This window comes from Peromyscus eremicus, chromosome 3, assembly GCF_949786415.1.
Source record: "Peromyscus eremicus chromosome 3, PerEre_H2_v1, whole genome shotgun sequence".
In the NCBI taxonomy this organism is placed as follows: domain Eukaryota; kingdom Metazoa; phylum Chordata; class Mammalia; order Rodentia; family Cricetidae; genus Peromyscus; species Peromyscus eremicus.
This window is the reverse complement of record NC_081418.1, coordinates 152,859,878-152,874,316: the sequence shown is the minus strand read 5'-3', so window position 1 is coordinate 152,874,316 and position 14,439 is coordinate 152,859,878.

Here is a 14,439-nt window from a genome sequence, read left to right as displayed (position 1 = left end):
CCATAGGCAGTCGGCCACTGTTTATTAAATACCTAAATCACACTGATCTCTGCAGATACTGGGGATACTATGGTGAGTAAAACACCTGCTCTCCTACAACCTGCCATCTCTCCACATACCTTCCAGATTGAGTCCAAAGTACACAAATGAAATTTCAGAATGTTTTAATAGAGTATATCCCAGCTATTTCATGACTCAGTCACAGATTAAAGAAAACTTATTTGAAAACCAAGTACCACAGGGGTCTTGATCTGTCACTAGATGTCACTAAATGTAGTGACCAGAAGCCCACAGAGCACCACTCAGAAAGGGTCTGAGAGCACCCTGATTTAGGAGGGCATGAAAAACCCAGCTGTATCTATGTCGCTGTGCACACAAGTCCAAAGTTAAAAAGCTAAGGAGGGGGCTTAGCAATTAAGTTCTGACTCACAGGACCTATGAGGATGTGGAGTGAGCTTGACAGACTGTAATTCTAGCCTGGGAAGGTGAAGATAGAGGACCTCAGAGGAAGCTAGCTACTGAGACTAGCCGTATTGGTGAACTTTGGGTTTTACTGAAAAACTCTGCCTCAGTGAACTTAGTGGAAGAGCAGTCTGCGGGGTGGGGAGTGGGAATTCACATTCACTCACAGTCTCATGCACACTCAGCAAGTGTGCCCAATACATGCAAATGTACATTACACCCAATGCACACCACACACATGGAAAATACTTTAAAGAAAATTAAAAGGTTGAATTACGTGTCTATTGTAGAAATCTCCACTGGGACTCACATGAGGTAATGCTATGTAGAATAATGACCACAATTACCCAAGCCCCATCATCTTATTTTGTACTCTCCTGGAAGCAGACGCCATTGCTCCCTTTGTAGAACCCAAGTCCTGTTGTTGTTGCTGGGACTGTCCTCTAGATAGCAAAAGAGCTGAGTCAACGCCTGCCTGATACAGAACTGGAAAGCAAGGATGCAGCTGTCTGGTGCAAGACAACATCTGTAAATGGGCACGATTCATGTCTTTGGTGTCTTCAGGTTGTGCTATAGTTTATCTAACTTTCATCACTAATCCCCATATTGTTCAACATGAGTCTCTAAGACGTTTCACTCTGCGGCTCATGGATACATATGCTTGCTTTGTTTCCTGAAAGTTTTTGGTGAGTTATGATAAATCTAACATCCATGCACAACACAGACATCAGTACAGACGTGATTTTATTGCAGACAGAAATACACAAGATGGGACTGAGAGAAAGCTCAGCAGATTAAGAGCTTGCCTCGCAAGCATGAGGACCCGAGTTTGATCTCCAGAACCCCGCTAAAGAATAGGTCTGGGGTAGTCTGCACCCCCAGTCAGGAACCTGACGGGAGACTCTCTGGGGTCATCGCCGGCCATTGAGAGCCCGTTTCACAAAATGAGATAGTGTGATGATATATTGTGTACCCTAATACCCCTGCCTGAGGATCAGAGGACAGAGCCAGCCACTAGACAGTGGTGGCACACACACCCTTAATCCTATCACTGGGAAGGCAGAGATCCATCTGCATCTCTGTGAGTTCAAGGCCACACTGAAAACAGAGCCAGGTAGTGGTGGCACACTCCTTTAATCCCAGTACTGGGAAGCACACACGCCTTTAATCCCAGGAAGTGATGCCTGGACAGAGAAAGAATATAAGGTGTGAGGAGACAAGAACTCACTCTCTTTAGACTGAGGATTTCCTAGAAGTAAGAACTAGTGGCTGGCTGTTTTGCTTCTTTGTCTCTCAGCTTTTACCCCAATATCTGGCTCTGGGTTTTTTATTAATAAGACCATTTAACAATTCGTGTTACAAGATCGAGTGCCCTGTGGAGACAGCTTGGCTGTGTAAGAGCTCCAGCCGCTCAGGAAGAGGACCTGGCTTTAGTTCCCAGCGCCCATGGTGCTCACCTGGGGCACCAGACATGTACTGGCAAAACACCCCCACACATAAATAAATCTTTAAAAAAAATGGAGGGCAGGTGAAGTAGGCCAGTGCTGACTGACCACTATATTCATGTGCACATGTATACGTGAACACGTGCATACATGTACACACCGAAGTTTCAGATGTATCCACCATGCTAGTGGGAGGCAGAGCGTGTGTTTTTTCCTTAATCTCACCCAAGGTTGTGTGGCTGTTGTTTTGAGATGGTCTCACTCTGGCCTGGAATTCAGGATAATCCTGCTGCCTCAGCTTCCACGCACAGATTACAGTGTGCGTGCCGTGCCCTCTTTAAACTATGAGCTCCAGATCTGTTAGATTAAACATTTTTTTTGTATCTTTCTTAGGATGGGGGATACCAGCTGTCATGAGAGTGACTTGCAAACCCCATGTCCTGGGCTCAGCAAGAGCTCATTAAGTCGGTCATCTGTACATCTTTCTGTCACACACACACACACACACTGGGGAGATTGTCACCTCTCCTCCTTTCCCATTTATATAACTATCCTATTAAATCCTGACTGAGTCACACCAACCCCATCAGCATCTTTGGGGGACGATTCCTTAAATGTCTGTCATGCTTTGGAGACTCACCTGTCTCCTTCGGTTTCACTTATTTTTATAAGTCTAGTTTTTCTCTCAGACAGAAGAAAATTTACAATAAGCCCCAAACTCCAAGAATTCAGGGGCTTCCTTGTTTTCTTAGGCTACAAAATCATACCCCTGCTTCCTGCCAAGGGAAGAACCTTCCAAAGGACCAGGCCTGGAAACTCCTGTGAAAACTTCAGAAATCTCCCCAAAAGTCAGTTTGAAGACAATTCTCATGCCTGTAATTTCAGCACTTGGGATGTTGAGTGAGGCAGGAGGATCACTGTGAGTAGAGGCTAGTCTAGGCTACAGAGAGAGAGCCTGTGTCAAAATAAGAGAGCCTGAGGGACGGAGGGAGGAGGGAACTTCCAGAACTCTGTCTGCTAATTATCTTTCCCTTCACTTTTCCTGTCTAGTTTTACTTCACGTTTCCCATTTTCTCTACCGAGATTCTGATTTACACTGACAATGTTGGTCAGTGTCTTCTGCAACAGGTATTTTGAGGTTGAGGCAGGAGCGAGGCAGCATGTGGGGCTGGCCTGTGCAGTGGTTTTCCCCACAGAGGCAGCACTTTGTCTGCCAAGGTAACTAAGGTCAGGGCTGACATTGAACTTCTTATTTGGGGAAATCTCACCACCATATTTTCACCGGCCTGTTCCAGCATGCCACGAACCATATCCACACCAGGGAGACCGGAAGCCTGTAGATGGATGGGGTAGGTGGAGCTCATTTATGCTAATTTATACCTGCTGGCAAGGGGGTGGTGTGAAGGAGGAGGTGGGATCAGCCACACCTGTCATGGTTCTTATCTAGCTCATGGCAGGAGTCGCTGAGGAGGAAGCCTGTGTGTGGGGAACCACGTGGATGTTGTCCACCAGCACAAACTTCACCTGAATGTCCTTTCCTCAATTAGAAGGGCAAGAAAGCCTCCTCCCTGCTGCTTCTCTTCCAACAAAGCCTCATGTGGTAGCCCAGGCTGGTCTCAAACTCTTGTAAACAAGTGCTGGGATTGCATGCACGCACCTGGTTTAGGAAGTACTGGGAATTGAACCCACGGCTATGTGCCCGGCATGCACTCTACCATACCATGCCAAGGTACGTCCACAGGAGCAGAAGTCATTTTGGAATTTCCTAAGATAATAAGGATCGGAGTTGCTGTGTAGTTTTTACAAACATACAGGATGCTGTCCCTTCCTTTTCTGGCTTGGAAGACAGTATATAAATTGTGCAAAATGTAATAACTAAAACACTAAGGGTTTTGTAGTGCTGGGATTACAGATCTGCACCTCCACACTGGTTTTTGTAGTGTTGGGCATCCAATCCAGGGCTTTATGCACGCTAAGCAAGCACTCTAGCCACTAAGATATACATCCCTGGCCCAACTCAGGTATTTGGACAATCTTTCTGGAACTCCTTTAACACATGCAGAGATTAGCTCCCCTCATCTAGCAGTTAGTGCCTAAGAAATGAGCCATCAGCCCATCCCTTTCTCTGGACTTGCTCTGATTAGCTTCCCAAGAGATGAGCGATTCTAACATCCAGGACTGTCACCTGCGTTCAGTCCACAGAGACCAAAGCCAGCAATGTATATGCCACATGTGGTGGCCATTGCCAGAGAAGGCCGTCAGATCCCTTGAAGCTGGAGCTACAGGTGGCCCTGAGCCTGGAGACATGGGTATTAGGTGCTGAATTCAAATCCTCTGCAAGACTGCAAGCACTCTTAACCACTGAGCCATCTCTCCCTTCCTTCCCTCCCTCCCTCTCTCCCCCTCCTCCTCCTCCTCCTCCTCCCTCCCCTCTCCCTCTCCCTCTCCCTCCCCCTCCTCCTCCTCTCTCTCCCTCCCCCTCCTCCTCCTCCCTCTCCCGCCCCCTCCCCTTCTCCCTCCCCCTCCATATATTTTTAGCAAGATCTCATGAACCCAGGCTGTGAAGCTGAGAATGACCTTGAACTCCTGATCCTCCTGCCTCTGCCTCCTAAGTACAGGGATTACACACTTGGGCTACCATGCTGAGCTTCTTTTCTTGGACTCTGTATAGCCTCTCCTCTCCTTAACCCATGCAACCAATTTAAACAAGGTTTGTCTAAGGGACTGAACATTTTGAGTTTGTTTTTTTGTTTTCTGTTGCAATTGCGTCAGGTTATGTAGCCCTGGGTGGCTGTCATCTCTACAGAGTCTAGGTTAGCCTTGAACTCCTGGTTCCCCTCCCTCGGCCCTCTGTACTTAGGTTACAGGTGTCCACCAGGATTGCTAGCTTCACTTTGAATTTCTTCTCTCCTGTGCTGGGTATTGAACCTAGGAACTCATGAATTTGAAGTGGGCACTCTAGCACGGTAACCTTGAGCTGTCGTATGCTGGTTTGAGACAGGGCCTCACTGTGTAGCCCAAGTCGGCCTCAAATTCACAGCAGTCCTCTTACCTCAGCACAGTTTTGGGCTATAAGTGTGAGTGCCACACCTAACTTCATTTTGAAATTTTGTTCGAAGTTGCCAGATTCATTTGTGTAGAGATTATACCAACGTAGCTTCACCAGTGTCTGTGATCCCACGCCCTCATGAACACAAATGTGTTCATTGTTGCCCATCTGACAGGTGAAGTACATAAAAAGTATGCTCAAATATAAATCCAGGAGATATTGGAGATATAAATCCATAATAAATTGTATGATAACTGCATACAATGTAGTCAAATGTCATAGACACTGTTGAAATTCAGTAAAACACTACATGTTGTGAAAATATGGGGGGTCTGTAGCGCCCTCTAGTGGTATCTAGTTGAAACTCAATGTTTCTGAAAATTATCATATCTGTAATTCTTCTTGTGATTGACTATTGTGTACTCAATTGTGAATACTACTAGTAAAAATTAGTAGTAGTAGTATGTCATACTTTGAAAATATCACTATGGAAATGTTCAGGTTTCAAAACTCACACGATTTTATTCTAATGTAACTGGGTTGTTTTGTTTTAGATTTTTTTTTAATTTTTTAAAAAATATTTTTATTTTATAGTTAATTTAATTTTACATATCAGCCAAAGATTCCCCTGTCCTCCCTCCTCCCACCCCCTAAACCCAGAATCTTGGTAGATCACCTAGGCTGGGCCTCAAACTTGGGGTTCTGCTGCCCTGGCCTTCAACCCACTGGCATTATAGGTGTGCACTGCCATACCCAGCCAGGACCCTGCTTCTGATGCGGGGAAGATTGAAGATAAAACAGTTCCTAGGGGCTGGAGAGCTGACTCGGTGGTTAGGTCCCTGGGTGCTCTCCAGAGGACCCGGCTTCTGCTCCCAGCACCCGCGGTAAGTGGTAAGCACCTTCCACCCTCTGTGATCTCAGGACATGGGACAGGACATGGGAGGTGAAGGCTGGAGAGTCGGAAACGCGAGGTCATTCTCAGCTGCACAGAGACGCCAGCCAGCTGGGCCTTCGTGAGACTTTGACCTTTAAAAAGAGAACATGAACAGCCTCCTGTTTTGCCAGTAAACGCCAATTTTGGTGCCTAATGTGCTAATTGTTGTCTGGGCCTAGGAGGGCAGAAACCTTGCAGTAGGTGCTGATGGGGGTGGGGTGATGTCAGAGGCCCACCTGGGAGTCCGTGATCATGGTAGGTCAGCTGGTCTCCCTTACACTTATAAAGTGATTGACATGTAATTGTACAATGCTAATAACACTGAAGTCTGTGTGTGCATGCGTGTGTGTTGCGTGTGTGTGTGTGTGTATGTGTGTGTGTGTGTGTGTGTGTGTGTGTGTGTGTTGCGTGTGTGTTGTGTGTGTAGGCCAGAGGAAGACACCGGGCACTCAGCTCCATCACTCTCCATCTCATTCCTTCCAAACAAGGTCTCTCACTGAACTTGGAACTAGGGTTGTCAACAGGTCAACCCCAGCAATGCAGCCCGTCTCCGTCCCTCTACTGGGGCTGTGGGTGCACAAACATCTGTACTCAGCTCTTCACATGGATACTGAGGATCGGAACTCATGAGTGTACACCAAGCAGTCTTGCCTAGTGAGGCATCTCCCCAGCCCAGAATTTGTTTGAAAGTAAATTCCATGTGGAGGTCAGTAGACAGCCTTGTTTGTATGTCCGTCCTCAGCAGCTACCTTGTTTTGAGGCAGGGTCTCTTTGCTGTCCTCTGCTGCAGAGGCCACCTGGTCTGAGAGCATCCTGGCTTCTCTCATCCCCACCTCCCAAATCCCCACAGAAGCACTGGGATTATAGACACTTGCAGCACTACTGCCCCCGGGACCCCTGCTCAGCTCCTCACAATTGTTCAGCAAGCTTTTTAACCCACCAAGCAGTCTCCTGTCCTCAAGTGGTTCTTAAGGGCAGTATCTCTGAACCCCTAGAAGCATTTTGGAAAGGTGTGCAGACATTTGGGGCTCCTGTGATGACAAGAAGGGGTAGCTGGGGGCATTTAGTAAGGAGCTAAGTGTTTTGGATGCCTTCTAGGAAGTCTGTCCCACACAAGGCTGATGTCCCCACTAGAGGTAAAAAAGACTTCTAATTAAATCAAAACCTACATGTAGGGGCTGGAGAGATGGCTCAGCAGTTTAAAGCACTGGCCGCTCTTCCAGAGGACCCCGAATCAACTCCTAGCACCTACATGGTGGTTCACAAGTGTCTGTATCTCCAGTTCCAGGGCTCAGATGCCTTTTCTGGCATGTCTGTGGTACACAGACATACACATACACATGTCTGTGATACACAGACTATGCAGACAAAGCATACATATACATTAAATATATAAATACATAAATTTTCAACAGGGTGGTGATGGCACATTCTTTTAATCCCAGCCCTCAGGAGGTGGAGGCAGGTGGATTTCTGAGTTCGAGGCCAGCCTGATCTACATAGTAAGTTTCAGGACAACCAAGGCTACGCAGAGAAACTCTGTCTTGAAAAATAGATAGATAGATAGATAGATAGATAGATAGATAGATAGATAAAAATAAATAAAATTTAAAAGACCTATATACCCAGATCTTGCCCAAATTCTAGTTTTCCTTATGGGGAGGTAAAATTCCTCAGGGGACTTCCTCTTGAGTTCCTTTGACCAAACTTGGACCCTTTGTCTTTCCTTGTCCAAAGGAGTGTGAGGAGATAAGTACACCATAGATCTAGGGAGAGCTTCTGTCTCCCAAAGAACTATGCACGTCCTCTGTAAAAAGTCAGGGCTCAGTGCCTAAGAACACACACTGCCCTTGCAGAGGATTCCAGTTCTGTTCTAGCACCCACATCAGGCAGCTCATCTCAGCCTGTGACCTCAGCTGCAGAGAATCACACGCCCCCTTCTGGCCTCCATAGGATATGCACTCATGAGCACATGCCCACACACATAACTAAAGATAAAATAAACCTTTTTTAAAAAAATAAGCTCTCAGTAGCCGGGTGAGTGAACCCTTAGTCCCAGCACTCAGGAGGCAGAGGCGTCTGGATCTCTGTGAGTTCTAGGCCAGCCTAGTCTACAGAGAGAGTTCCAGGACAGCCAGGGATACACTGGGAAATCCTGGGGGAGAGGGGTTCAGAGTTTTATTAGAAGGGAAAGGTCTCTCACTAGATAAATAATGGAATTAGCCAATGTTGAGTCCTTCCCCTTGGAGAGCGTTTGGAATGGAAGACACAAGATAAACTTGAGGGAGAAGGCGGACATAGACACACACAGACATGGGGGGTGGGGTGGGGTAGGGGGGTGGTGGTGGGGTGGGGTGGGGTGGTGGTGGGGAGCAGTGGGGAGGTGGGGAGGGGTGGGGAGGAGGTAGGTGAAAGGAAAAAGTGAAGAGAATTCCCAGGGGCATTAGGACTCTCCCATGTGACCATCTGACCTCTTTAAATATGAGTTGGCTCCCCCAGTCTTGAAAGGCTGCTGTGGTCTTACCTGTGGGTTTTCTGCATCCTCTCAGGGTACTTCCCCCCTGGGCCATACAGCAGACCTTCTCTGTGGAACTTCCCCTTCCATGGTATTTTCTGAATGTTTCCAGCTCCCCTGACAGGACCTTTTCCTCTATGTGTGCATGTGCATATATGTGCATTCATGTGTATGTTCGTGTGTCTGTGTGCACCTATTTGTGTGTGTGTGGAGGTCAGAGGTCAACCTCTGGCATTATCCCCCAGTTGGCATCTATGGTGGTTTTTATTTTTTTGTGTGTGTGTGTGTGTATGTGTGCGCATTTGTTTTGTTTTGTTTTGTTTAATTTGGTTTGGTTTTTTCAAGCCACGGTTTCTCTGTGTAGTTTTTGTGCCTGTCCTGGATCTTGCTCTGTAGACCAGGCTGGCCTTGAACTCATAGAGATCCGCTTGGCTCTGCCTCCAGAGTGCTGGGATTAAAAGTGTGCACCACCACTGCCTGGCTATCTATGGTGTTTTGAATAAGAATGGATCCATAAAGCTATTTATTTGAATGCTTAGTCACCAAGGAGTGGCACTATTTGGAGGGATTAGGAAGATTAGGCCTTGTTGGAGGAAGTGTGTCACTGGGGATGGGTTTTGAGGTTTAAAAGCCCATGTCAGGCCTAGTGTCTCTCCCTGCAGATCAGGATGTAGCTCTCAGCCACTGCTCTAGTGACATGCATGCTGCCATGACGACAATGGACTAACCCTCTGAACCTGTTTGATTTCATAAGAGTTGTCTGTTGCTTATTGTTTTTGCTCTTTTGGGGGGCCCGCCACCCAGTGCCCAAATAAATCACACAGAGGCTTATTCTTACTTATAAATGCCTGGCCTTAGCTTGGCTTGTTTCTAGCCAGCTTTCCTTATCTTAAATTATCCCATCTACCTTTTGCCTCTGGGCTTTTCCCGTTCTCTTACTTCTGTAAATTTTATTCTTACTCCGTGACTTGCTGTGTAGCTGGGTGGCTGGCCCCTGAATCCTCCCCTTCTTTGGCTACTTCTTTTTTTCTCCCAGATTTCTCCTTCTATGTATTCTCTCTGCCTGTCAGCCCTGCCTATCCTTTTTCCTACCTCGCCATTGGCCATTCAGCTCTTTATTAGACTATCAGGTGTTTTACACAGGCACAGTAACACAGCTTCATAGAATTAAACAAATGCTACATAAACAAAAGTAACACACCTTAAAACAATGTTCTACTAGAGTTGCCTTGGTCACGGTGTCTCTTTACAGCAACAGAACAGTGACTAAGATGCTGTCTTTGTGTTTTGAGATGAGGTCTTGCACTGGTCCAGAGCTCCCCCATTAGGATGTACTGGCTGGCTAGTGAGCCCCAAGGATCTGCCTGACTCCACTTCCCATCACCAGGATTATGAGTATGTGTACCGTACCGCATGCAGCGTTTTCTGCATTCTGGGGACTAACCGCATGTGTGCCAAGCACTTTACCAGCTGCTGTCTCCCCAGGTCCCCTCCCTACTGTGAATTGACCCCACGCACAGACATTCTTCCAGCTGGGCTCACTGACATCCACCCAGAGTCGGGCTCTGAACTTAATTGGTTCGTATCTTCATAGGTGCCCTGGCCAGCGGGGTGTCAACGGGACGATCCACCTGCGGGAGAGAATGAAAGGGATGGGGGAGACATGAGAGAAGACAGCAAGACAGTGTGTTTTGATCAAGCTGCAAATTTTATTCTCTTCAGCAAGGCTTATATAGCATGGGAGGGGGCAGGAAGGAGGGGAGGGGTGCATGACATGCCGTATGTGCAGGTGAAGGGAGACATGCAAGTCGTGAGGCTGCTAGGTGGTAAGGTCACTGGTCAGGGCCCATTGTTCTGTTGCTATGTTGCCTGACCTGCCTGACCTGTTCTTTATCTTTAGGGGCATCTGGTTTAGGGTAGGGGCTTGTTCTCTGGCCTAGCTAGTACTTTTCCATGGTCCATGTTTGGTCCCTGACACATAGGCAGCATTTGAAGGAGGGGGGAGGAGATCTGAGTCCCCCCCACCTACTTACAACCATGTCTTCTTCTTCCCCGCCCAGAGTGGCTCAGGAGGCCATCTTTCTGTTCACACTTCCCCAGTTCGCTCACTTGGTTTAATCTCTACTTTTAACCTCTCTTGCCCTGTCCACCCCGCCCATCTGGGAGTCATCTTCCTAGACTTCTCTCTAATCAGATTTGTCTCTCCTTTTCAAAAACATATACTTTGCTAGCCACAGTGGTGCAGGGCTGTGATCCCAGAACTTGAGAGGCAGAGGCGAGAGAGGTTCCCTCTCCTCAGTGACTCTGGAGTGTGTCAAGTTGACAATAAGAACTACCCAGGACACCTTCCTTCTTGAATGTACCCGAGGGAGAAGAAATTGTGAAGAATGAATAACTGAAGATGGGAGCCATAGTAAAGGGTTGGGGTGGGTGGGTTTAAAGGTGAGTCCCTGGGGTCCATACATGCATAGTATCTTTCTGTGTTTGCAGAATGTATAACAATCTATCCTATAAGCCCACTTCCTTGGTAGCATGGCTGGGTGAAAGCAGGTTCCTGTGTTCTGATCTAAATCACTAATACTAGCTCTCATATCACACAGCACACAGTAACTATATCTATATATGCATATATGTATATTCAGGTTATAGAATAAAGACAAGGAGCTGTAGCAGAGTCCAAGAGGCTTCAGGCTGCTGAATATGCATTGATAAGATAGCAAATCAGACCAGTGCCTGGTAGGGCTAATAAGCTTTGGGCCTGATTCCTTGATAGGATTTTAGTATGTCTGTGTGCTCTCCCCGTCTCGATCTGCCCTGATAAGCTCATAGTGTAGTCCACCTTCTACTTCTAGAAATAAGTATTATATTGGTCTGTGCTGGAGGGTGTCTTACCCAACAGATGGTGCCGTTTCTGGGTCTACCCAGCACCATCCTCCTCCTTCCCCCTCAGAATGGACTCAAAAGCTGCTTTTAAATCTTGTCTCCTGGGGGGTGTACTGCCTGGAAAACCCACTGTCTTACACAACATAAAGCATCCTGAGCAGGGCATGGCCTGGTCTCAAACACACATATAACTCAGTTAAAGAATGAGATTCGATGGCAGGGCGTGGTGGCGCACACCTTCAGCCTCTGTGCTTGGGAGGCAGGGCAGGCAGATCTCTGAGTCCTAAGCCACTTCGGGTCACATAGTGAGATCCTGTCTCCAAAAAACATGTGGTGCAGGGTTTTGAGTGTATAACTATCACCTGTAGATGTAACCAACCTTCTTATTAAATAAGAAACACAGAACCAATGCAAAGAAGAAAGCCAAGAGGCCAGAGCTAAGAGCTAAAACCTTAACCTTCCTCCTGCAGTGGTCCTACCTCTCCGAACCAGAGCTACCCCTGTGTTAAAGTCTTTATATAGAGTTCCTGTTCTGCCTTCTCATTGGTTGTAAACCCAGCCACATGATCGCCTCGTCACGGCCTGTCTGTATAGGCCTCCAGGTTTTCCATGATTGGTATTGAGATTAAAGGCATGTGTGTCCAATAATGGCTGTATTCCGAACACACAGAGACTTACTTAGCTCTGCCTACCAAGTGCTGGGATTACAAGCGTATACCACCACTGCCCTGCTTTCCTATGGCTTGCTAATAGCTCTGACCCCCGGGCAACTTTATTTATTAACATACAAATAACATTTTTTGTTTTTTGGCTTTTTTTTTGTGGTTTTTCGAGACAGGGTTTCTCTGTAGCTTTGGAGTCTGTCCTGGACTAGCTCTGTAGACCAGGCTGGCCTCAAACTCACAGAGATCCACCTGCCTCTGCCTCCCGAGTGCTGGGATTAAATGCGTGCACCACCACTGCCCGGCCAAATAACATTTTAATACAAATAAAATATCACCATAATCACCTGAATTTAGAACAATTTTATCAGTTTTTCTTCTTTCCAGCCTTACCCTTCTTACCCGTTTTCCTTGGTTCCCCACCACCACCACTTAGGGACTGAACGAAGGAGTTGCTGAGTGACAGGCAAATACTCTACCATTTGAGCTATATCCCAGGCCTGGAAAATCTTAGCCATCACCAAAGAAATCCTGCACCAATTCACCAGATTGGTGACAACCTACCATGTGGCTTTTTTGTCCAGTTCTTTTCAAATTGCTTAATGTTTTCAACATTTATCCATGGTATAGGCATAACTACTTTTGGGGTGTGTGTGCGTATGTGTGTGTGTGTGTGTGTGTGTGTGTGTGTGTGTGTGTGTGTGTGTCTGTTTTGCTTCAGCCTCTGGAGTAGCTAGGACTACAGACAGGCACCACAGCACCTTGGCTTAATTTCTTCTTCTTCTTCTTCTTTTTCTTCTTCTTCTTCTTCTTCTTCTTCTTCTTCTTCTTCTTCTTCTTCTTCTTCCTCCTCCTCCTCCTCCTCCTCCTCCTCCTCCTCCTCCTCTTCCTCCTCCTCCTCCTCTTCTTCTTCTTCTTCTTCTTCTTCTTCTTCTTCTTCTTCTTCTTCTTCTTTTTCTTCCTCTTTCTCTTCCTCCTCCTGCTGGGTTTTTTTTTTTTTTTTTTTTTTTGGTTTTTCGAGACAGGGTTTCTCTGTGTAGCTTTGTGCCTTTCCTGGAACTCACTTGGTAGCCCAGGCTGGCCTCAAACTCACAGAGATCCACCTGGCTCTGCCTCCCGAGTGCTGGGATTAAAGGCGTGCGCCACCCCCCGGCTCCTGCTGGTTTTTTAAGATAGGGTTTCTCTGTGTAACAACCCTGGCTGTCCTGAAACTTGCTTTGTAGACCAGGCTGGCCTTGAACTGACAGAGATCCACCTGCCTCTGCCTCTGCCTCCTGAGTGCTGGGATTAAAGGCATGTGCCACCACCGACCAATGGCTTCATTTCTTCTTATTGTGCATTAATGCTCCATCATATGAACCATAACCCACTTATTTCTGCTTGATGAATAGTGCTACTTGAGTTAAAGTCTGCCTAGACTTACAGTCTCCTGAAGGAAAGGCCTTTTTATTGTTGTGCAAGGGTACAAAGACCCACGTCAGTACGTCTGTCTGTCAGATAAATAATCCAGTCTTTCCACCATCCCAGGCACCAGAAAAGGAAAAGAAAGAAAAATCATTTTTATTTACTTATTTACTTGTTTCTTTTATAAAGGATACAGGCAAAACAGTCATGGACAAGGTGATTCTCTTCTAGGGAGTTAGGATGAAAATTCCACAGCAGAGACTTCTGCTTGGATTTACTGAACAGAAAGTTTGTCAGATCCTCAGAGGGAGGCAGCTCCCTTGAGCACAGTCAGCTGGAGTAGAGCCTGAGGCTCCACACGGAAATCCAGTCACAACGAGGTTTTGTGTGTGTGTGTGTGCGCGCGCGCGCGCGCGTGTGTGCGTGTGTAGGCGGGGAGGGAGTGACCAGGTGATGGGGCAATTTCACATCGGAAAAACTTCTCTGTGTGTACATCAGAGGATGCAAACTAAGGAAGCTGGCTTCCCAGCCTGAGAGCCCATCCCAGGGCTCAGCCGGTGGAAGGAGAGAACTGGCTCCGGCTAGCTGTCCTTCACAGTTCCACACAGTGCGCGCCCAACCCTTCGCAAAATTTATTACATTTATTTAAATGTGATTTTAAAAAGTAAAGGAGTTGGTATTTGAGAGTAGACTGAGGGTGGAAGTGAGAACAAGATGGGTAAGACCCACAACCCTGGAAAAATCCAACCTGTTCCTTACTATCCCCAAATACATCTTAAAACTTCCACTCTCTGAGACCTGACCCTGGTGCAGTGTGACTCGGTAGGGGAGGGAGGTACCCAGAGCTTCTCTCGGCAAGTAGAGAGGAAATGAATCAAAGGTGCTGTCAGATCGGTCCTCCTCCGCTGCCTCCCCTCCTGCAGTACAAATACGCGCTCATCACACAGTCCCCCACCCTGGAGTGAGCCTGAGGCCCAGCTGCAGCTCCCTGCAGGGCCAGTCGCTGATGCAATCCGCACCAGAGCACTCCTAGCTCTCCATCTTCCGCGCTCTGCTATCCTGAGCGCCACGTGTCGCTGCGTCGC